The sequence below is a fragment of the Macaca fascicularis genome, chromosome X, assembly GCF_037993035.2.
Source record: "Macaca fascicularis isolate 582-1 chromosome X, T2T-MFA8v1.1".
NCBI classification, from domain to species: Eukaryota; Metazoa; Chordata; class Mammalia; order Primates; family Cercopithecidae; genus Macaca; species Macaca fascicularis.
In genome coordinates this window covers 105,504,904-105,530,189 of record NC_088395.1, presented here as the reverse complement: position 1 = coordinate 105,530,189, position 25,286 = coordinate 105,504,904, and the positions used below count along the sequence as shown (strand labels likewise).

General features: G+C 35.0%; 1 long non-coding RNA gene across 2 annotated transcripts in view; it reads right to left on the bottom strand.

The window, feature by feature from the left end:
• Positions 1–5,504: 5,504 nt before the first annotated feature.
• The window catches only part of LOC135969039 (uncharacterized), a 252,240-nt gene continuing 232,458 nt past the window's right edge, over positions 5,505–25,286 (bottom strand). For both annotated transcript variants that reach the window (XR_010584094.1, XR_012429797.1), the window contains one exon: positions 5,505–8,654. This is a non-coding gene — a long non-coding RNA (uncharacterized lncRNA). The remainder of the gene's footprint in view (positions 8,655–25,286) is intronic.

Genomic DNA, 25,286 nt, shown 5'->3' with positions numbered 1-25,286 from the left:
TTCCTTCTCACAAAACATGAGGATTATTACAATTCAAGGTGAGATGTGGGTGAGTATACAGAGCCAAACCATATCAAGGACTTTGTTATTTGAAAGAATAAATTAGACCCATAGACCACTAACTAGACTTATAAAGAAAAAAAAAGAAGATGCAAATAAACACTATCAGAAATGTCAAAGAAGTCATTATCACCAACCCCACAGAAATACAAAAAACCGTCAGAGACTCACATGAACACCTCTATGCACACAAGCTAGAACCTACAAAAAAAATGGATAAATCCCTGGAAACATACAACTTCCAAAGACTGAAGCAGGAAGAAATTGAATCCCTGAACAGACCAACAATGAGTTTGAAATTTAATCAATAATAAAACCCTAACAAACAGAAAAAACCCAGGACAATGTAAATTCACAGCTGAATTCTGCCAGATGTATAAAGAAGAGCTAATGCCATTTCTACTGAAACTATTCCAAAAAATTGTTGAGGAGGGACTCCTCTCGAACTCATTCTATGAGACTAGTGTCATTCTGATACCAAAACCTACCAGAAACACAACAACAAAAAAGGAAACTTCAGACAAATATCCTTGATAAACATAGATGCAAAAATGCTCAACAAAATACTATCAAACCAAACTCAGCAGCATATCAAAAAGCTAATCCACCACCAAATAGGCCTTATCCCTGGGATGCAAAGTTGGTTCAATATACACAAACCAATAAATGTGATTCATCACATAAACAAAACTAAAAACAAGAACCATGTGATCATCTCAATAGATGCAGAAAGGGCTTTCAATAAGATTTAATATTTCTTTTCTTTTTTTTTTTGAGACGGAGTCTCGCTCTGTTGCCCAGGCTGGAGTGCAGTGGCCAGATCTCAGCTCACTGCAAGCTCCACCTCCCGGGTTCACGCCATTCTCCTGCCTCAGCCTCCCGAGTAGCTGGGACTACAGGTGCCCGCCACCTTCCCGGGCTAGTTTTTGGTATTTTTTAGTAGAGACGGGGTTTCACCGTGTTAGCCAGGATGGTCTCGATCTCCTGACCTTGTGATCCACCCGTCTCGGCCTCCCAAAGTGCTGGGATTACAGGCTTGAGCCACCGCGCCCGGCAAGATTTAATATTTCTTCATGTTAAAAATCCCTCAAGAAACTAGGTGTTAAAGGAACAAACCAGAAAATAATAAGAACTATCTATGAAAAATCCACAGCCAATATCATAATAAATTGTCAAAAGCCAGAAGCATTACTTTTGAGGACCAAAACAAGACAAAGATGCCCACTCTCACCACTGCCATTCAACATAGTGCTAGAAGTGCTAGTCAGAGTCATCATGCAAGAGAAAAAAATTAAAGACATCCAAATAGGAAGAGAGAAAGACAAACTGTCTCTGTTTGCAGACAATATGATTTTTATGTAGAAAATCCCAGAGTCTATACTCAAAAGCTCCTGGATCTGGTAAACAACTTCAGCAAAGTATCAGGATACAAAATCAATGTACAAAAATTAGTAACTTTTCTATATATCAACAGTATCTAAGCAGAGAGTCAATTCAAGATAGCAATTTCATTCACAATAGGAACAAAACAGAAATACCTAGGCATACAGCTAACTAGGAAGGTAAAGATCTCTACAATGAGAATGACAAAAAATTACTCAAAGAAATCAGAGTGACACAAACAAATGGAAGAACATTCTTTGCTTGTGGATAGGAAGAATCAATGTTAAAATGGCTATACTACACATGGCAATTTACAGATTCAATGCTCTTTCTATAAAACCACCTGTGTCATTCTTCACAGAATTAGAAAAAAAAATTTTAACATTTATATGGAAACCCCTCTCAAAAAAAAAAAAAAATAGTCAAAGCAATCCTAAGCAAAAAGAACAAAGCCAGGGACATCACACTATCTGACTTCAAACTATACTGCAAAGCTACAGTAACCAAAACAGCATGGTTCTGGTACAAAAACAGACACACAGACCAATGGAACAGAGTAAAGAGCCTAGGAATATACTTACACAATTACAACCATCTGATCTTCAACAAAGCTGAGAAAAACAATCAATAGAGAAAGGACTGCATACTAAATAAATGGTGCTGGCATTACTGGCTAGCCATATGCATAAGATTCAAACTAGACCCTTTCCCTACATCATATATAAATATCAACTCAAGATGGATTAAAGACGTAAACATAAAAACTCTAACTATGAAAATCATGAAAGATAACCTAGGAAATGCCATTCTGAACATAGGACCTGGCAAAGATTTCATGTTGAAAAATGCCAAAAGTGATTGCAACAGAAACAAAAATTCAGAAATAGGACCTAATTAAACTAAAGAGCTTCTGCACAGCAACAGAAACTATCAACAGATTAAATAGACAATCTTAAGTATAAGAGATAATATTGCAGACTATGCATCTCACAAATGTCTAATACACAGAATCTATAAGAAACTTAAATAAATTAACAAGCAAAAACCAAACAACACCATTAAAAAGTGCGCAAATAACCTGAACAGAAACTTCCCAAAAGAAGACATACACATGGCCAACAAGCATATGAAAAAATTCCAACATCATTAATCATTAAAGAAATGCAAATCAAAACCACAGTGAGATATCACCTCACAGCAGTCAGAATGGCTATTACTAAAATGCCTATAGATAACAGATGCTGGCCAAGTGTGGTAGCTCTTGCCAGTAATCCCAGCATTTTGGGAGGCCGAGGCAGGCAGATCACATGGTCAGCAGTTAAGAGACCACCCTGGCCAACATAGTGAAACCCTGTCTCTACTAAAAATACAAAAAATTAGCCGGGCATGGTGGCAGGCACCTGTAATCACAGCTACTTGGGAGGCTGAGGCAGGAGAATTGCTTGAACCTGGAAGGCAGAGGTTACAGTGAGCCAAGATAGTGCCACTGCAATCCAGCCTGGGCAACAGAGAAAGACCCCGCGTCAAAAAAAATAAAAAATAAAAATAACAGATGCTGGTAAAGGTTGCAGAGATAAACAAAGTCTTATACACTCCTGGATGGAATGTAAGTTAGTTCAGCCGTTGTGGAAAGTAGTTAAAATGAAAGTACAATTCAACCCTGCAATCCCATGATTGGGTACGTACTTAAAGGAATATAAATTGTTCTACCATAAAAACATATGCACATGTATGTTCATTGTAGCAGTTTTCACAATAGCAATGACATGAAATTGAAATGCACATTAATAGTAGACTGGATAAGAAATATAGTATATGTACACCATGGAATACTATGTAGCCATTAGAAAAAGCAAGATCATGTCCGTTGCAGTACCATGAATGGAGCTAGAAGCCATTATCCTAAATGAACTAATGCAGGAAGAAAAATCCAAATGACGCTTGTTCTCACTTATAAGTGGAAGCTAAACTTTGAGTACACATGAGCACAACGAAGGGAATAGACCCTGAGCCTACTTGAGTGTAGAGAGTGGGAGGAGGGTGAGGATCAAAAAACTATTTATCTGTGGGTGCTATGCTTATTACCTTAGTGATGAAATTATTTGTATACCACACTTCCATGGTATGCAATTTACCCATATAACAAACCTACACATGTACTCCTGAACCTAAAACAAAAGTTAAAAAAATAACAACATGGCTTATTTGGCTTTGGTGATGTATATTACTGGGCAAACTGAGAGGTGACTGTTAAGTCACAGTTCCACTCTGGAGAAACCACCGCTTTGGTTGAGAGTGACTACTGGTTAGATTAAATGAGTGACTAACCTCAAAGAGTAAAGCACTAAAACTGGTCCTAGTTCCTAGAATCCAAAACAACAGTCAATGCTTACTATGGTAATTCAATGTAACTAGGGCATTAACAATTTCTAATGTGCCTTCCAGTTCAAAAACAAAAGCTAATGTATAATATAGATGAGGTTCATCTAGAGCATGTTAAACTATCCTTAATAGTATTTTTCTTCTCACCTATGCTATAAGAATAAGTATAAAAACATTTGTAAATCAATGTAATTGCACAGGTGTCTAGTTACATCATGACCACTGCTGAAGCTAACAAACTGCGGAAAGTACAAAGCTCTTCTCCCACAAAGAGGATGTTGCACATATGGATGGGAAATATCCACACTGAAAATCTCCAAGGATAAATTCCAATAGGCAAAGTTTATCTACAGTATTATCACTTTAGAGGTGGCAACCTTAAGTGGCCTTGTATATGCAAAAAATATTTTTTCATTATAGGGTTAAGACCCTTTCATATTATTGTCAAACACTTTACTCCATGTTACTACTCAGAGAAAAATGAACAGAGGATCTTCTAAAATTATGAAGATTGTGAAACCCTTATATATTCATATCCACATATATAAATAAATATATTATATATAATAACATTCGACAAAACGGTTTAAATCCAATTATCCAGCAGATCTCAATGTATGTGAAATTGGAGTCTGAGTTTACTTCATTTGTGCTTTTGCTTTCACCTTTCCTGCAATCTTAACCCCTTGAAATGAGTTTCTCACATTTCCCTGAGGTCAGGAGTGCAGAGTTGCGTGCAGTAGAAACATGTTAGCTATTTTCTCATGGGCCAGTCCGTTATTATTATACAGTTATTAGAACATAAGGAAATAGGCACAGAATATTTACCTAATGCCTCACCTCACCTGTGGTGAAGCCTGGTTTTCTTACCAATAACACTAATATATTTCGGCTCAGTAAATTACAGAGAATAAACGTATACTATGACTTGAGACAGAGACACGTGACACTGCCAACTACAGAAAGGGGATGGGGTAAACTACAATGAACAAGTGAACTTACCCTGAAACACTTGATGAAAAACTTTACTCCCCTTCCTTATGGGTGGCAAACTGATCTGACAAGCTTTGCTCTAGCATTCATTGTATTTTTTGACATTAAACCAGGAAGACATGATGGCATTTCTAAGTTCACTAATACTAAAATTTCACAGGTGAGCTGTAAGAATTACAAAGAAAGGAGAAAAGGTGGGAAGAATGGAACTATGCACATAGTTTCTAATAAATGTCAACCTAACATTCTGTTATGCTCTAACAAGAAAAAGGGGATGAGGGTGACTTCCAAAATGTCTCATCAAGTTTTGGTTGCAACATTTTGCAACCATAATAATAAAACTATGAATTATAAGTTCATGAGAACAAGTCTTATGGAAAATAAAATATTTTTTTAAATGATTATAAAAGAACTTAAAAATTGCTTATCTCCCATTCAGTATTATCTACTATAAAGTCAGAAGATTTCAGTCAAATTGTTCCCTCTCTTATTATTCTATTTTCATTTTTATTAGCTCTTGTTTATACTCAGAAGATGGGATTATAAAGGTGATAATGGTCAGATCTAGAAGTAAACTCTTTTACTGCAATAATTATGCTTTATTGATTTGTTAAGTGTTTATATTCTGAAAAAACATTTAATAGTATTAAAATTTCAATCATTAGTCTCATACTAATTAAGATGAATTTCACACCATGCTTAGCAATCACTTTATTTTAATACAAATAATGCACTTAAAGGAAAAATTCCCCAAATGTCTTTATTTTTGACTTGGCAAATAATGTTAACAATTATATATTTTAATATAGTCAGGGGCTCTATATTTAGCTACATGGGTAGAATTCTGTTTCCATTCTGTGTTGAATATTTACGCCAAAATTTATTTTGATTTTTCTAAGTTGCGCATCCCTTTTACACACTTTCTGAAGTAAATGACACCCTCCACATTCAAATCAAAAGAGACAGAGAAGTGGCTTAAAATTCACATTAATAGTTGGATTCAAAATTTAAATATTATTATAAACATAGAACTGCAACAGCTGTTGGTTTAAATTTGTGTGTAGATCCACACAGTCAACTGCTCTGTGACAAAGGAGCAATGATAATTCCATGAAGAAAAAACAATCCTCAACAAATGGTGCTGGAACAACTGGATATTCATATGTAAAAAAAAAAAAAAAAATTCTATACATAGATCTTAAACATTAAAAAACTAATTAATTTAAAATGAATCATAGACCTAAATTTAAAGCTAAAAACTATAAAACTAATAGAAGATACCATGGGAGAAAATCTAGGTGATCTTAGGTTTGATGCAACACCAAAAGCACAATGCATGAAAGAAAATATTGATTAGGTGCACTTTATTAAAAATAAAAACGTCTGCTCTGTGAAAGACACTGTTGAGAGAATTAAAATACAAGCCACAGATTGGAAGAAAATCTTTGCAAAATACATATCTGATAAAGGATTGAGCTCTAAAATACATGAATAACTCTTTAAACTGAACAAAGAAGCAGTGCAATTAAAATATAGGCAGAAAACCTGAACAGACATCTCACCAAAGAATGTATGTGTGTGTGTGTGTGTGTGTGTGTATACATATATATGACATAAAATATGCTCAACATCATATGTCATCAGGAAATTACAAATTAAAACAATAAGGAGATACCACTATACACCTAGTAGAATGTCTAAAATTCTAAATGCTTACAACACCAAATGCTGGAGAGGATGTGGAACAACAGAAACTCTCATTCATTACTAATGAAAATACAAACAGTTACAGTCAATTTAGAAGAGAGTTTGGCAGTTTTTACAGAACTAAGCATATTCTTACTGATACGATTGGCTGTGTCCCCATCAAATCTCATCTTGAATTGTAGCTCCCAAAATTTCCACATGGACCCAGTGGGAGATAATTGAATGATGGGGGTAGTTTCCCCCATACTGTTCTCATGGTAGTGAATAAGTCTTATGAGATCTGATGGTTTTATAAGGGGAAACCCCTTTCATTGGCTCTCATTCTCTTTTGCCTGCAGCCATGTAAGATGTGTCTTTCACTTTCCACCATGATTGTGAGGCTTCCCCAGTCACATGGAACTGTGAGTCCATTGAACTCTTCTTCTTTATAAGTTAGCCAGTCTCTGGTATGTCTTTATCAGCAGCATAAAAAATAGATTAATTTACTTACCATACAGTCTAGCAACTGCACTCTACAGCATTTACCCAAATGAAACGAAAACTTCTATTTGCACAAAAACCACACAGATTTATAGCAGTTTTATTAACAATTGCCAAAACTTGAAGCAAATAAGATCTTTCCCTATAGGTGAATGGATAAACAAATGGTATTACACCTAATCAATGGAATATTTTCCAACAATAAGAATAAATGACTTGTGGCAGGGTTTCAAAATGGCAGCATAGAAGCAAACTGGCTCCACTCCCCCTCCACAAAATATAAAAACCAATATACACTGCAGAGATTATCACCAACAATATCCCAGCACTCAAATATGACAGTGAGGCAGTTCCCAGGACTACAGAGAATTAAAAAACAAACACATAATAATTAAAAAAATGTTGAGCATATGGTAAGAGAATTGGGCTTTCATAACCAGAATGTTCCTCTCCTTAATCTTTCTAGTACCTGCTACTGGTGGTGAATCGGGACAGGTCTGCAGCAACCTCAATTCTTGCCTCCTCAGAAGAAAGAATTCAACTGAGGGGCATAGGCAGAAGGAGAGACTGAAGCAAATTTTAGATTTGTACCCCCAGAATTAGAATATTAATCCATATTTTTACATTACCCGTCCCTTTTGTTTCTTCTGAGTTGTAGCCAGAGATCACTGGTTGGTTCAGAGGAACAAGCAAGGCTAGTCTAAGTTGCAGACAAGAATTTAAAAAGTGAAAATTTATTAAAGAGTTTTAGAGCAGTAACAAAAGTAAGGAAAGAACACTTGGAAGAGGGTCAAGTGGGTGACTTGAAAGACAAGTGAATGATTTGACCTTTTGATTTAGGGTTTAATACATTGGCATACTCCTGGGGTCTTGCATCCCTACACCGTTGAGACTTTCTTTGGGGTGGGCTGTCCCCATGTGCACTGGTCTGCCAGCACATGGGAGGGGAGCATGCACAGTGTATTTAGTGGAGTTGTATGCATGCTTACTTGAGGCATTCTTCCCTTACATGCTGAATGTCCGCTGGAAGTCATTTACCAGTTAAACTCTGTTGTTTTGTGTCTTAGTGCACATGTGTAGGCCAGCTTGCCAAACTTCTGAGACCTGATCAGGAAGCTGCTGATCATCAGCTCCGGGTATTTATGCTTATTGAGAGACTGCCTTTCCTTTGTACTGGCTGTGACCAATTTTTATTTTAGAGACACAGTTAACAACCACCTGACTATCGCCTGATGGTTGCCCAGCATTCTTTGTGTGTGTGTGTGTGTCGGGGGGTGTGTATGTGCCCTCTTCTACTCTGCTCATGTCTGACTAGCTACCTACGATAACATTTCCTCCCTCAAGATTCCAAGACCCCAATTCTTTGGGGAAAATGGGCAAAGGTTAGTCTTTTGTAACTGCTTCCTACTGACAGATGGGTGATGGTGGTTGTTCTGTATATCTTGGCCTCTTGCTAGCTTTCACGGCAGGAGGGTGGTTCCATGGGTTGATGAATGCAGTTTCCATTCAGGTCCAAGGGAGACAGGAGCATGATTTTTACCTCTGTCATGTCTCACTTATGGGCAGTCTAGAGGTCCCCTGTAGAAGGGTGGTTCTTGGATATTGAGTGGACAGTATACCTCACTGAGGATTATCTGGAGCTTGAAGGCCTGAAGGTGAGAGGGGACAAAATGAGTTATTAGATTTAGCAGAATGTTAAAACAAGGCTGGGCAGTGGCTTATGCCTGTAGTCTTAGCACTTTGGGAGGATGAAGCAAGCAGATCACTTAAGGCCGAGAGTTTGAGATCAGCCTGGCCAACATAGCAAAACCCTGTCCCTACCAAAAATACAAAAGTGAGCCAGGCATGGTGGTGCATGCCTATAGTTTCAGCTATTCAGGAGGCTAAAGTCAGAGACTCACTTGAACCTGGGAAGAGGAGGTGGCATTTAGCCAATATTGTGCTGCTACACTCCAGCGTGGGGGACAGAGCAAGACTCTGTCTCAAGAAAAAAAAAAAAAAAGAAGAAGAATGTTAAAACAAAATAAGGGGATGAGGATGACTCCAAAAATTCCTGAGGCTGAGGCTGCCAACATGCCTAGGTAGTTGGTGGTTATAGTCATGCCTACTAGAACTTGGGTTTATAGGGTTGCTAGCCAATTCAAATATACCTCCAGAATTAGAATATTGATCCAGAATTTTACATTACCCATCCCTTTTGTTTCTTCTGAGCTGTAGCCAGAGATCACTGTTTGGTTCAGAGGAATAAGCAGGGTTAGTCTAAAGTTCAGACAAAGATTCCAGAACAACTGATGGGACCAGAATATAATAATAGGTGTACCATAGTTCTTGAAACATAATTTTTCTCTCTCCGATCCTCAATTTTATTAAAAACAAATTATGATAAGACTGATTTGTTTGCAAAATAGGCTTTAGTCTTATTACACCTGATCTGATTATTTGGATAAAGCACAAGAATAATTATTTACCATATAGTCTCCTTTTTAAATTGGTTTTGATGGAACTTTATTTGATAAGGAATCTCAGGTAAGAATCTTTTTAAAGCTTAAGTCCACTCATAAGTTTATGCCATCAAATACCTGTGTAAGTTGGGTAAATGTCCCCCCTCTTGAGGTCCCAAGAAAACTTAGGGCTCCTGGGCCTGTTATAAAGTGACACTCTTTACTTACCACAGGTCAGGAACCCTGGACAGGGACTGTTTAGACAAAGTGTAAGGTGAGTTTTCCCAAGGGGCTTTCATTGGCTGTGTAAATCACATTTGATTTCTTAAAAAGGAATCAAAGCACATCATTCCAGTCAAAGCCTTGGTAAAAGAACCAAGTTTCTCAAATTGTGTCCGTTGTAAAAGAAAACAGATTCTTATTGCACTTATGCAAATAACTAACTTGCCACTTGATAAGAATACTCACAAATAGCTTCCAAAGTTTGGAGAAATCTGATAGAGAGAAATATGCTCCAAATTTTTTATAGGAGTATACTTTACTCAATTGTTAAAAGCTATAAATAGCTCAAAAGAAAAGTCTTCTTGGCTTTGAAAAACAAAGGATTTGCAACATTTTAAGGAAAAAAATCACAAAAGGATTATTTAATTCTTCTAGAACATTTACTCCATGCAGTTCACTCCTGTTCTGATTGATATTCATGAACATTTCAGCTCTCCATGATAGTCCTGAAAGTTTTTCCTCTATTTTAATGTCACAGTCTCCAAAGTTATCAGAAACCTACATTTAAGCCTATAGCTTAAACCAGAATATACATTCTTAAACCAGAATATACATTCTTCTCATCTGCACATAGCACATAATCTAAAATCAATCTCATGCTTATCTGTAAAACAACTCTCAACAAATAATTTAAAAAAAAAAAAACAAACCGCATTCTTGAACCACAGTGCAATAGAATAGAAATCAATACCAGGAAGATATCTCAAAACCATACAATTACATAAAAATTAAACTACCTGTTCCAGAATTACTTTTGAGTAAACCACGAAATTGAGGCAGAAACCAGTGTTAGGAGGGAAGTTTATAGCACTAAAGGCCCACATCAAAAATTTAGAAAAATCTCAAATTAACAATCTAACATCACCCCTAGAGAAACTAGAGAAATAAGAGAAACCAACCATGAGGCTAGCAGAAGAAAAGAAATAATGAAAATCAGAGATGAACTGAAGGGAATTGAGATGTAAAAAATGATACAAAAAGAAGACATTACCACCAACATCACAGAAATACAAAAAAACAGTGGGAGACTATTAAGAACAACTCTATACACACAAACTGGAAAACCTAGAAGAAATGGATAAATTCCTGAAAGCATACAACCTCCCATGATTGAACCAGAAAGAAATTAAAACCTTGAACAAACCAATTAGGAGTGCTGAAATTAAATCAGTAATAACAAGTCTAACAACCCAAAGAAGCCCAGGACAAGGCAGGTACACACCAAAATTCTACCAAATGTATAAGTAAGAACTGGTACCCCTCTAAATCCTCAACAAAATATTACCAAACCAAATCCAACAACACATCAAAAAGCTAATCTAACACAATCAAGTAGGTTTTATTCTTAGGGTGCAAGATTGGTTCAATAAAGGCAAATAAATAAATATGATTCAACACATAAACAGAACTAAAAACAAAAACTACATAACAGAACTAAAAACAAAAACTACATAATCATCTCAGTAGATGCAGAAAATGTGTTAAATAAAATCCAATATCTTTTTATGCTAAAAACCCCTCAAGAACTAAGCATTGAAGGAACATAATTCAAAATAAAAGCCATCCATGGCAAACCCACATTCAGTATCATACTAAATGGGCAAAATCTGAAAGCATTCCCCTTGAGAACCAAAACAAGACAAGGATGCCCAGTTTCACCACTCCTGTTCAACATACTGCTGGAAGTCCTAGCCAGAGCCATCAGGCAACAAAAAGAAACAAAAGGCATCCAAATAAGAAAAGAGAAAGTCAAACTATCTCTTCACAGATGATATAATTTTATACCTAGAAAACCCCATAGTCTGTGCCCAAAGTCCCGTTGATCTGATAAACAACTTCAACAAAGTTTCAGGATACAAAGCCAATGTACAAAAATTAGTAACATTTCCATACAACAATAACCTCCATGCTGACAACCAAATCAAGAACACAATCTTGTTCATAATAATAACAAAAAGAAATAAAATATCTAAGAATACAACTAACCAGGTAGGAAAAAGGTCTCTAAAACAAAAATTACAAAACATTGCTTAAATAAATCAGTGACAAAAACAAATGGAAAAACATTCCACGCTAATGGGTAGGAAGAATCAATATTGTTAAAATGGCCATACAGCTCAAAGACATTTAAAGATTCAATGCTATCCCTATTAAACTACCAATGATGTTTTTCACAGAATTAGAAAATACTGTTTAAAAAATCAAAAGGAACTAAAAACAACCTGAATAGACAAATTAATCTTAAGTAAAAAGAACAAAGCTGGAGGCATTACACTACCTGACTTCAAACTATACTATAAGGTTACAGTAACCAAAATAGCATGGCATTGGTACAAAAACAGACACATAGACCAGTGGAACAGATTATACAACCCAGAAATAAAGCTGCACAGCTACAACCATATGATTATTGACAAAGTAGGCAAAGTAATTGAGAAAAGACACCCTATTCAATAAATGGTGCTGAGATAACTGGCTAGCCATATGCATAAGATTAAAACTGGATCTCTTCCTTTCACCATATAAAAAAACAAGTCAAGATGGATTAAATATTTAAGTTCATCACTTAAAACTATAACAACCCAACAAGAAAATGTAGGAAATACCATTCTGGATAATAGACCTGGCAGATTTCATGACAAAGGCTCCAAGAGCACTTGCAACAAAACCAAAAATGGACAAGTGGGACCCATTTAAAACAAAGATCTCCACAGCGAAAGAAAATAACAGAGTAAATGAGTAAATAGACAACCCACAGGATTGAAGAAAATATTTGCAAACTATGCATCTAACGAAGGTCTAATATCCAGAACTATAAGGAACTTAAACAAATTAACAAACATAATCAAACAACCTTATTAAAAAATGGTCAAAGAACATAAACAGATACAGCCCAAAAGAAGGCATCCATTCATCCAATAAGCATATGAAAAAATGCTTAACATCACTAATCATTAGAGAAATGCAAATTAAAACTACGATGAGATAGCATCTCACACCAGTCAGAATGGCTATTAGTACAAAGTCAAAAAAAATAACTTCTAGAAGTGAGTCTGCAGAGAAAAAGGAACAGTTATACACTGTTGGTGGGAATGTAAATTAGTTCAGCCACTATGGAAAGCAGTTTGGAGATTTTGCGAAGCAGTTACTACAGAACTACCATTCAACCCATCAATCCCATCACTGGGGGTATACCCAAAAGGATATAAATTATTCTACCACGAAGACATATGCACCCATATGTTCACTGGACCATTATTCATAATAGCAAAGACATGAAATCAACCTAGATGCCCATCAATGGTGGACTGGATAATGAAAATATGGTACATATACACCATGGAATACTATATATCCATAAAAAAGAAGAAAATCCTATCCTTTGCAGCAACATGGATAGAACTAAAGCCTACTATCCTGAGCAAACTAAGGCAGGAACAGAAAACAAATTACTGCATATACTCAGTTTTATGATGGGGCTAAACATTGAGCACACATGGACACAAAGAAAGGAACAATAGACACTGGGGCCTACTAGAGGGTATGGGGATGGTAGGAGGATGAGGATCAAAAAACTACCTATTGGGCATTATGCCTATTACCTGGGTGATGAAATAATCTGTATACTATACCTCCATGACATGCAATTGATCCATGTAACAAACCTGCACCTGTACCCCCCAAATCTAAAATGAAAGTTGGAATGAAGAAAAATAAAAAGAATTAATTATATTGTTATAATAAATATTTTCACACAATATGTGTTGTAGTGACAATAATGACTTAACACAAGTTTAGCAAACCTCTCACACAAAGGACTAGAGAGTATAAATTTTCAAATTTGTGGGCCAGTTGGTCTTTGTCACAACTACTTGACTCTGCTCTACTAGTGTTAAAGCAGCCATTGTCAGTTTATAAATAAATGATCTTTACTGTGTTCCAAGCAAACTTTGCTGGCTATCAGCTGGTGGCCACCCTCAGCTCCTGGAAGCAACACGAAGTTCCTTACCATGTCTTGATCCCCAACATCCCTGTTTGCTTCCTCAAAGCCAGAAAAGAAGAGACAAGCTCAAGGAAAATGGGTGCTAAAATATTATATGATCATATAATCATGTGTATGTAATAATGTACATCCCATTATCTTTGCCCTATTCTGGTCATTAGAAGAAAGTTGCAGGTCTGGCCCACACTCAAAGAGAGGAATTACATATGCTTGTGGATATCAAAAAGTAGGGGTTGTGAAGACCACTCTGTGAATCTGTTCACCACAGGGTCTCCCTTGCTTGATTTTAAGATGGCACTGAAAAAGAGGATAGACCATTTCGCATTGTACTATATTTATCTAAGTAATTTTGTCATAAATTCTTTAATCATACTGACTTTTTTCCAATTTGTTTCCACTTGCTATGGTATTTGCTCAACTTTTTCAAAACAACCAAGAGTCCATGTATTCAACCACGAGGTTCTTTGGTCATTAAGAATAAGAAAAAGGAAGAAGGAGGGTTAAGGGGGGGGGTCTGAAAGAGAGAGGGAGAGAAAGAAGCAGGGAGGAGGAAGAGAGGGAAGCAGAGAATGAGGAGGAAAATGGGAGAAAATAAAAGAGAAGAAGAAAGGAAGGAAGGTAGGAAGGAGGGAGGGAGGGAGGGAGGGACGGAGGGAGGGAGGGAAGAAAGGAAGGAAAGGAAAGGATGCACGTTATAACCACCCCAAAATGTAGACAAGAGCACTTGGAAATAGGATGTCAATCATAAAATGTGAATGCTGTCTACTACAACAGGTCAATATAATCTTTGGTTTGAACAGATGGTGATTTGGAGCCTCTGGATGTACATTTGACAATAAAATTTCTAGAGGTTAATACTTAAATTTTCTTTCTACTTCATGGGTTATACCAATAAGGTCAGATTACTGTGATGTCTCATCATCTGCTTGAGCTGTCTGACTCTGTCCTGCTTCCTAGAAAACTTTCCTCAGTCAAGACAGACAGAATGATTGTTTACTTATTCAGCTGCCAGGGCCTTGTCTTGGAGATCTGCCCACATATACAGATTTGAAAAGTGACAGACGAAATAGTTTTGAGCAATCTATTATATAAATCTTAATGGCCATTCTTCATTAATTGTTGTCTCAAAATTGATTTTGCTTGTTTCTATTACAAATTTTGAAATATCAAATTCTGAACCTGCCATAAAACTCAGCATCAGACCTAAAGGAATACATTTAAGCTTTTTATTTCTATATCCATCTGCTGTTCAGAAACGATGACATTTCAAATCTTTATGTATTTAACAGGCTAAATTTTATATCAGGCCTATATAAAGAATCTCAAGGCACCCAAAATAAACGCTGAACCAAAAGACCATTATGTGTGTGTATATGTATAATATATACAACAACAATATATTTAATATATAACTATATATAACATATAAAATAATATATAATACATAATAATATAATATATTACAACATATTATATATAACATAGTATTATATATTATAATATTATAATGTATTTAATATATTTATATATTATATTATTATAATATACATAACATATATATTATATATAATATGTATTGTGAGACTATATATTATTATAACATGTATATATAACATATTATATATTACATAAATTGTATAATACAAAATATATAAAATATTATATATAATATATTATATTATATAACATTATAATATAACATATTATATAATATAACATATATTATATATGTTATAATATATAATATAACATATATAATATAACACGTTATATAATATAACATATATAATATAACACGTTATATAATATAACATATATAATATATATGATATTTCACATTAGCTGTTTGATTTTAAGCTGGACTATGTGTCAGAAACCTCCCCTATAGTCCCTCTCCAAATCTGAAAAAAGCAGCGCTTCTGCTGTGCACATATTTGAATTATCCTCATTTGTAACCTTATGGTTTCTAAATCCAGTAGCTTTAAACAGCAAATCAATCATGAAGTGCAATGAGAGGTCATGGGGAAGGTTAGAGGAGTTTAGTTTTGTGATTGTGTAAAAAACAGAAGATATTGCTTCTCTCAAGAGCAACCCACGATAAATAGACAAATTCAAGTGTCTCACCAACTTTAGGATTAGAATCTGATCAAGTATTATGTCCTGGACAAATGGGTATAGTAGAGCTGACCAGTTATACAATTTACAAAAGTGGAAAATGCTGATAAAATATAAAGATATAACTGAAACTATAAAGCTTTCATTATAGAATACTTTAAAAAGATAGCCCATAAAAGAGTCATAACGCTTACATAAAAAGCCTGATATTTTGGTCTATTATTATAAGATCTTGCAGTATGTGCAGAAGCGTTTCCAAGTGTGAGTCAAACTAAAATTAGTGAAGATAGACTGGAAATAGATTTATTTTACTTACAAACAAACAAATACAACAGAAGGAAATAAGTCCTCATGAATCATTGACACAAGAACCCTGCATCAGACCCCTCCTTAAAAGTGACTGTTATTTTGCATATATACTAGTACTTCTATTTTCCCAACAATCATTGAAGTATTATTCATTGACTGAAAAAATACTCACAGAAACATTATTTTTAAGCCAGCAGAACAGAATTCCCATTGTTTTATTGCTATCTATGTAAATTTTACCTTGTTGCTTAATTCAAGCAGAGAAACCAAAAATATTATTCAATACATATTAATCGGCCAAACAAGGTTTAATTTTAGATTATGGAAAGTACTACAGCAGGAGCTACGGTATTTAAAGAAGTGGATGAGATAGAATATATTCCCTTATGGAGCTTAACAAAGGCACACTGCTATTGAGTTTATCATACACTTATTTTTAAACTAATTATTTAATTGGTTTAGACGTGAAGATAATTCAATCTTATAAAATGTATTTTTCAGCTTCTGGAATAAGGGTCTCATCTGCTGCATTAGTACAAAATAGTGACACAGCAGGCACAATGAGTAAGGCTAAGATGCATTTAAACAAGTTTAGCCCAATACGTTCATGCTCTGTTTCTCCATAGCAGTTCATTCCATTATAAATTTAATTAGAAACTTTTTCTTTTGAGAAAAAGCATTTTGGTTGTTACTAACTCTCTATGTAGGATTTTCAAATCTTATTAAATGGCTGATTTACGTTACACTAAATAGACTTTTTATTTTTAATACACCTAGTAGGATGATGCTATAAAAGCCTTTAAGGAAGACAGTGAATCTTTTGGAGTGGACTATATGCTGTTTCAATCAGTCTATATTAAGCCATGATGGTCATAAGCACCAAATGAATTAATACAGTGTAGTTTTGGGAGCTAGATTAGGTAAAAAAAAAAAAAAAAAAAAAAAAAAAATAGTTAGTAGCTATGATTAAACTACGTAAAGAATATCCTTTTTATTTTTTACTGAAAATGATAAGATTTTTATTGTGCAAACTGTGATTCTATTGTATTTATGTCATGATTTGTAGTTGCTGAAAGTTGTTAGACATTCTAAAAGCCAAAGTATGAATGAGATTACAATCTACCTAAAATTTACTGCATCCAGTAAAAGACTAAAGCACTCAAGCTTTAAAATTGTCTATGACAAAGACTGTTTATTCCCCATATAAAGTCTGACTGTATATTGTGTCCTCAAAGATATAAGGGCTGCAACCGAGAGACTGTTAAACACCTCAAATATTAATTTATTGGCTTCCAAAACTGTGCTTACAGAGGATACAGAGTAGCAGATTAGGAGTTGGTAAGAAAGAATAAGAGAGATTTGACAATTCTATTTGAATCTTTGGTGGTTAGAATTGAAATAGTTGAAGGTCACAGTAGCTGCAAAAGATATTTTGAGCAAAAAGCTTCATAAAGCCGGTTTGGTTTTAAAAGCTGGAGGGATTTCAAAAATTCATTTTACTCTTCAAAAAATAATTAGAAGTGGGAAGCAGTTTATTGAAAAATCAAAACACAAACACTGCAAACTTCCCACAGGCGAGTACCTTACTATTGTCTCACCCTGTTGTGAGAAACAGCCTATCTAGCACAGGTGCTTCTGCCTTCAAAAGGCACATTTATCCCCTGGTTTCAGCATTTCATAATTTATTTCTCATAGTCTGGGTGGCAACAAAATCAGGTTGTGTATATTTTACAGCAGCTTCTTAGAATGACTTATGAAACCACACTTTGGAACAATTTGCATTTGAGTAAGAGGTATTTTGTGGTGAACTGACATCTAAGAATGTCTGGCATAGGGAGTGAGATGAGGAAAATAATACAAAGGAGAAAAGGATACGCAGAAATTAGCTCTCTGCACAGCCTTGGTAACAGAAAGAGCGTATCAGTGTAATAAATGGCAATCTATTTTTAAGTACTACAATAATTTAAAAAGAAAGAAAAGAAAATGTTCTGCTATTGTATTGGCTCATACAAAACCCTAGGGTGAAGAAATGAGCAAAACAAGTGATCATGCAACAAAAGATATCCCCAAATTTTGAGACTTAATAGTTTACACATGGAAATGTCTGGTTTGATCTCACTTTTGCATTTTTGGACTAGTCTTTCCCTTTTCTTTAATTTACCTTAGCACAATATCTTCTATTATTTAAATATATTTATTGGAAGGCAATTTTTTTTTTCCTATTGAAGATTCCTTGGAATTCTGAATGAGTACCTTTCCCAACAGACTTTTCTCACCACCGGCAGATCACTACTTTATAAACACATAGATGTAGAATCCAAAAAAAAGAGAAGTAACATCCTCCAGACACAGCCAGGTCACACTGAGGGTTAAAGAACAGCATTACACCTCTCTATCAGCATACGCCAACTAAGCTCATTCCTCTTTCTGATGGTGAGGGGTATTTTGTTGGTTGCTTGCACATTTGCTTCTGCCACTGGTATTTTCTCAGATTTCTACCCAGCTATCCTTTCTCTCTATGACCTTTGTGTTGGTGCAATTTGGATTTGATTTTCCAACTAGCTCAGTTACCTCATGACCAGTCCCCAGAGCCATACAGTCCCTTCACTTTTCTGCTTTGCAGTGCCAAAACCTTCATGCCTCACTGAAAACTGCATAACATTAAACACATGCTGCAGATATATGTTCAAATTAGAGATGTAACAAACTATCCATTGAGAATCCACTAAATCACTGAAGCAACAAACCTGCAGGTCCAGAGTTAGCACCAGTAAATTACAATCTACCATATACTTCTCCTTCTGATGATAAAAGTAAAACATATTTTATTTTAAAATGCTGACAATAACTCATGAGCAATCAATACCTTTCTTGGAGGAGGAAAATTGCACAGCCCCAACTGCTACTGTACATACATTGAAAAGGACAGATGAACTGTAGATGTGAGCCCTTCAGCAAAGCCCAGGTATGAAAGGTTTTTGGAACCTGACACTTAGATTGGATTCAGCAGTCAGCCCTTGAACTCTTTGTGTTACATGCACTGAGCTTCTCACGATTGACAGCATGTTGTCTTGCAAGCTCAAGGGATGTCTAAAAATCAAATGCCAGGACTCTACTGACAAATGTGTGACTTTTCCCCACCTCCCTTTTGGGGGATGTGGGCTTAGATTATGTAATAAAAACAGAGCAGCAGCAAAGCAAAACTACATGAAATACTATATGAAAAAAAAAATATATATATATATTCCTGAAGTAGCAAGTCGCATGCTGAAAAGATGTTACTTCTGCAATGAAAAATAAGACAATTTTTAAACAAAATAACAAAAGGAATGATTCCATAAAATGAAATTATTCCATAATGTGGAATCTGATTCCATAAAAATGTTTGCTGATGTTTTATGCCTCCACTGTGCAACGGGTGGAGTTGGGGGCGGAGCGTCTGGGAGGCTGTATCTTAGAAAATAGCATAAATACTGAAAATAAAACTTATTGGTGGGAAGAGGGGTTGCATAGAATTAGAAGTGGGCAATAAGCATATGAGTACTGCTTATTTACAGAATATACAAATCCAAAATGTCTGAATTTGTAATTACTGCCTAGTTACATTTTGATAAGGAAAATTTATTAAAAATTTATCCAGATGAAGTATCAGCACCTTTACTGTAAGTATGAAATGGCTTATTTTCAAAACTCAGCTTATTTTTGTAATTGCGCCATCACTGTAGAGGCATAGAAAATGACGAGAATCTGTATGGTGCTTCAAATAAGGCAGTCTACCCAAGCAACCATCAAAAAGAGTTTTAATAATTTTTCTAGGCAAAAAGAAATGTATGAACCTGAAAACTTCCAAAAGAGAAAAGTTATGCCTTTAAATTACTGCTGTGGATGAGCTCAAACTGATACAATTCTTTCACTGCTTCCATATGTAGTAAGGGTATCACCTTGTGCTAGGCACCAAACTAGCAGTACATCTTACCTTTAAAAAATGAGTTAGATATTATCTTTGATCCCTTTGTGGTTCTGTCACCTATGAATTTTTCTAAAAATGTCATGGAAGCAATTCACGTTTTTAGGCTACATGGTGTCTGTTCATTTAGTTGTTCAATCATTCATTCGTTCAATGTTTATTAAGTCATGCTTTTTTATCCCTTTATGACTATATAACAAAAGGTATTTGCTCTGCTCTCTAAGTGTTCATGGGATTGTGAAGAAGCAGACCATTAGACAGCTAACTATAATAAGAATGATTAATTAGAATGCTGTAATCGAAGCTGGAACATGAAGGTTCATGGAGCTATGCTGGGAATTGCAAGTATTTTGCTGTGCCAAGAGCTTCAGGAGCCTGGAGTGAAAAGCAGTGGTAAGGGAAGGGACTGAAGCAGTTAGGATTAGACTATAATTGGGATCAAAATGGCAGAGTAAGGAGTTTGGAGGTTATCCTACGTGCAGTGGGAGGTCTTTGAAAACTACCGCATAAGGAAATCATACAATTAAACAGGGATTTTTAAAGGTAAATCTTGAAACTAGGTGCAAGATGATTTGGAAAGAGGAGAAATGAAAGATTAGAAATAGATTAGAGCAGCATAAGAAGTTAACATAATTCAGGCAAAAATGGTTCAGGGCAGAACTAAGGACGTGGCAGTGGGAATAGAAAAGTGGGTCCTGATTTTGGGCATATTTCAGAGATCAAACTGGCAGGATTTGAAAACTGATAGCTATGCCATTTTGTGATAATTCAGAGAGTTCTTTGGGAGAGGAAGGCCTGAAAAACACCATGGGATGCTATTCAGTGAGAAAGGAACACAAGAAAAGTAAAACATATATAAGGGAAAGAAGATAAAGGATTTGTTATTACAGATGTTGACTTTAATGTGTCTGTGTGAGAATCAGGAAGAGATGTCAAACAAGCAGTTAGAAATAAAAGTCTATCACTTGAGAAAGAGATGAAATAAAAAACCTCTGGCAATAAGAGTTTCCATAAATCTATTCTTCACTGTAGAATGTAGGTTTTCAGTGTCTTTTCTATTTTTGGAGATGCTTTTCTCAAGTTTCATCAGTTTCATTCATTTTAGTATTTGGGAATTCAATAAATTAAAATCAGAAAAAAAGTAAATTATGTCCTCAGCTTAGTTACTTCTCATTAGTTTTAATATTTTGAAAAAAATCTGCTCAACCCCTTGTAATGTCCTTTTATTCCTTTGCTTTTGGTCATTGGTTCACTGATCACAATTGTTTAATGTTGCAACAATAATTTTTAATCAAAGGGAGGATGATTTTTATTTTCTACCTCCTTCACTCCTCTCTTAATGAAGTACATAGCTTTCTTTTTCTTTTTCTTTTTGCCTCAACAACACACTAGGTAGGTGTCTTTAGGGAACAATTTCTCTTGACTCTCAGAATCTCTCTTGGGTTTCCTTCTGGTATAGTTTAAGTAATATTTCCCTGAGAACACTCCTTCACACTAAGCCACATTGCCACTTTGCACAGTCACTGGGGCCTTTCTATGCCTTCCTACATCCCTCCATCCTTTAACTGCCCAGAAGAACGTAAGGACATCTTCCAGCTTGAAGACTACCTCGAGATCATTTGTAAAACATTAACTACCCAGATCCCTGGGGAAACTCACTATTTGTAATTCTCTGTTTTAGAAATGCCTACTTCTTTCCTAAATTGAAGCAAACTATCTATTGTGTGGTGAAAGTGGTCTGTTTGTTTTGTTTATTGTTTGTTTAATTTTGTTTTGTTTTTAACAGATGTTGAAGATATGGATTCTTGTCAAAGATTTTTTTGAGAATCTAAATAGATGGTATCTACTGTGTCCCCTTTGTCTGTATGCGTATTTTCCCCTAGAAAAAACACAATAATCCAGTTAAATTTCCTCTCTCCTTGTGCAAAGCTTGTTGTCTTTTTCTCAAAATATTCTTTGCTTAAATGTTTGATAATGGAAGTAAAGTATGTTATTTGTCAATGACTCAATATAATTCTGGCAACAATGAAAAAAATTCCCAAATATTTAAATGGTGACTTGCTTGTCGACCAAAATTAGTAAATATCGTCACTAGAATATGCAGAGTTTGTTTTATGATGTGACTGTATGTAATAATGCCACAATACCAAAATATTTGTTATATTTTCTAATGAGTAATGTAGATGAATGTGATGTTTTCTCTGATGTGGGAAGATGAGGTAAAGAGATAAAAATAAAGCTCTAGAGCCCCAGAAAAACTACCAAAAAGCAATCCCTGAAAAATAAATAAATGGATTGATTAAAAAGTAGGTGCTTTTGAATCTGACATTTTGGGTTGAAATGACTTGATAAAATGAAGTGAAATACCAGCTTTTAAAAATGCCAGGCTGTTCCTTTCTAAATAGGTTTTTAAGTAAGTTATTTTTTTCTTTTTCACTCACTTAGGAGGGGACAAATTTCAACCTTTTTAAACATAGTACATATGGTTGCCTCGGTAACAAGCACAATAATAACATCTACAGCATCCATGTGAACATTAATTATGGCATTATATTAAGCTAGCACATGTTAATTCTTTATGAAACACAAGAATTTGTTACTATAATGAATATTAGCTAGTAATGCATGGTCTTTCAAATTATTTACTTTTTTATGAACATAGTTTCGTGACAGATAGCTAAGTATACAAGCAGCTTCTCTCATGATATTTCAGGAATCAAAGCAAAAGCTAATGAACTGGACATTTTGTATATAGTATGTTCACTTTATCAATTATCTGTTAAGTATCAGCGATGTGCCTAGCTCAGTGGGAAAGATTATAATTATTATTTTTTCAGTATAAAACATGGTCTCTGCTATAGAAGAGTTTAAAAGTGTGCTAAGGAGATAAGACTATCGTGTAGAAAAAAATCTAAGAATATCAGTGTTTAATTATTTTCACAGATGTTATCTAAATAGAGTAATATAGTCAAGTGTTGATTTAAATCATGACCATCCTATGGTGTTGCTGGATAACCAAATGTCAAAAATTTTTGGCTTAAGACAACATGAATTGATTAGCTCCTCTCAAATTGTAGAAGTTTTCAGTATTCTATTCTTACATTGTCAACTCCAACTTCAAGCCAGCAATGGCACATCAAATCCTTCTCGTACTCTGAATCTCTGACTTCTCCTTCTATAACCAGCTGGAGAAAATTTTCTGCTTTTAAAGAGTTCACCTGATTTTGCCGGGCTCTCCAAGTTACTCTCCTTATCTTAAGATCAACTGGTTTGAAATTTTAATCACATCTTCAAAACCCCTTCAGAAATATAACTAGATTAATGTTTGATTGAATAACCAGGGGACAAGAGTATTAAGTGACTATACTTAGAGTTCTACCTACCATGGTATGAGATGTAAGAGAGGGATGGAACTAACTGGAAAATCTCCAGTGTTGAAATGAGACCTGGACTTCTCTTTGAAAAATAGGTACAATTTGAACATGTGGAGAAGAATCAGGGATGTTATTCCTGACAGAAGCAGCAGCATGAACCAAAGCACAGAGTTTCAGGCAACAAGTAAGCTTTGTACAGGAGAACATTGGAGAGGCTTGCGGACTGCTCTAGATGGCACATGTTATTTAACAATGGGAGACAGTGATGAATGTTTTTTGCTTATTCACTGCATTTCTTCTATACCTTTGGAGAAGTCAGTGAATCTTTTTGCCTAAATATTGAAGCCCAATCTTCTGAGCCCATGTACATGCACCTAAACCCTCTTCTTAGACTTTGTAAGATGGAGATTATGACAGTAATTAACAATATTGACTGCAGCCAATTTGTATACATTGATAAGGAAAAGCATCCATAAAACAAGTTGAACAACAATATATGATATTGTCTCCCTTGTGAAAAAATACAAATTTTGTCTACTCTGCATTTCTGTACTTATATATTTCTGTCACTCTGTATCTATATATCAGTGTGTTTCATTATTAGAAGAAAAGGTATACAACAATATACAGAAACAGTAGTGGTTACCTTGGGGGATTGAGATTTGGGATGTGGACATGGTAAAGACAAAAGGAGGGTTTAAGATAGAGTTTTCAGGGTTTATTTTTCTTTACATCCATTTTTGTTGTTTTAACTTTCAAAATAATCATGTGTGCATTTGGTTAACAGTGTGTGTGTGTGCACATGTGTATGTCTGTGTGTGTCTAATTATGAATTCTGAGGCATCACGACCTAAGTTGAAAGTGAACTTCATAGCTGTGTGACTTGAGCAAGTTATTTAACCCAGTGAGTCTGGTTTGCCCACCAATATATTGAAGGTAATAATACAGTAAAACTCACAAGATTGTTGGAAATTTTGACAGGTAGATGGGTAGGTAGTCATACATAAATATAGAAAGAACAATTATAACTTCTGTTAATGTATACTAGGATCACCTCATCTTTTATCACATGGAGTTGCATCATTAGTTCATATTGTTTATAGTCAGCTTTGGGATTATAGGATACCTGCTGATAATTTCTGCTTCTTAGATATATCTTCCATTTTGTACACATTTTAAATTTTAAAATAGTGTTGACCACATATAATTTCATTGTATCTGGATAATTGGTGAGAATATTAAACTAAATAAAATAAAATATTTCAAGGAGGTAAGTAGAGACCCTGCCCTTACTTCATGTTCTTGCCACCCACAGTTGACACAACACCATTGATTACTATCATTTGGGTATATATTTTCAAATCAGCTAATAGTCCTTAACAGTAGTGTCATACTTTCCAAGAAATAGAAAAAAACTTTCATGTGGAAAAGAATAAGAAGTGTTCATGAGGTAAAGACAGATTGATTATATCTTAGTTTTTTACTTATCTATATAACCTATGAATCATTTAGTCAACAAAAGTGAATTGAGCACCTATTGTGTGCCAGGCACCGTGCTTAAGAATTACAAAGATGCACAAAATATGCTTTCTATTCTTAAAGATCTCATATATTAGTAAGGGAGACATACACATATGCAAATATACATATGTATATGATTAATTGTAACAGTCTTAATATACACTGTTAATACTTGTTAGGCATTTTATGGTATATATTGTGTTAAATTCTGCTGTGCGACATTATGTTGAGTGTCCGTATGGTATGTAGACACGTCTCTACTTATTTAT